Genomic DNA, 891 nt, shown 5'->3' with positions numbered 1-891 from the left:
TACCAATGAGTTCTAATTCATGGATGAGAGCTACCAGGAGACTTTCTGAAGATTAAGCAACTGCTATATCTACTACATCCCTTTCCCAGCAAATAGATATGCTCCAACTTATCAATTCTACACAGCAAATAATAAATCTCTGCAGATATTATATACAGTTTTTCTTCATTTCTTTCAATGGGGAACACAATTACAGTTCCCCTATCCTATGCTAACAAAATACAGAGTATGTCCTGAAATTGCTGGAATTTGAGGGGAACCCAAAATAGAAAGCAGAATATATTCAAAATAAATTTTCCCAAACTCTAGTAAAATTAGAGTCCCTATCTGCATTTATTGGATTTGCAGGACCCTCCACATATTACATAATTTTTACAAAGATTTTGGAAGGCATAACAATTTTTTAAAATATAATCACAGTTACAAAGTGAAGTACGAGCATGGTGCACCATATATCATCTTTTTTTAATGCAGCTTTCCCAGGCATAGAAAAGTTACCAAGTGCAGCTTACAATACTGTTTAGTTATTGAGACTCATGTCCTGATAAAAAGAAGTTTTTTAATGAGCTTTCCTTATTTGGTAGTGAAGAACTCTATAGTGTTACTAGACTTGTCTAAGCCATTGATCTCAATAGATTAAAATGTTGGCGATGGGGGGAGGGAACAGATGAGTTACTGACTGAAACTGAAGCTGTTGAGAAACTAGTCTATAATTAAAACCACAGAAAGAAAAAGCTTTTCTCATGCTGTCAGAATCTAGGTTTTGCTCCTGAATATAGTGTACAATATTTAGATTTTTATCTAGTTGTATATGTCTGGCTCCATGTTAGAGACAGTATTTGCTTAGTTGATGAATCCACTTCGAATCATGTTGGTTGAACAAGATTAGAT

The sequence above is a fragment of the Crotalus tigris genome, unplaced genomic scaffold (assembly GCF_016545835.1).
Source record: "Crotalus tigris isolate CLP2741 ecotype Arizona unplaced genomic scaffold, ASM1654583v1 scf7180000021212.10918, whole genome shotgun sequence".
Classification (NCBI taxonomy): domain Eukaryota; kingdom Metazoa; phylum Chordata; class Lepidosauria; order Squamata; family Viperidae; genus Crotalus; species Crotalus tigris.
This window is presented reverse-complemented; position numbering follows the sequence as displayed.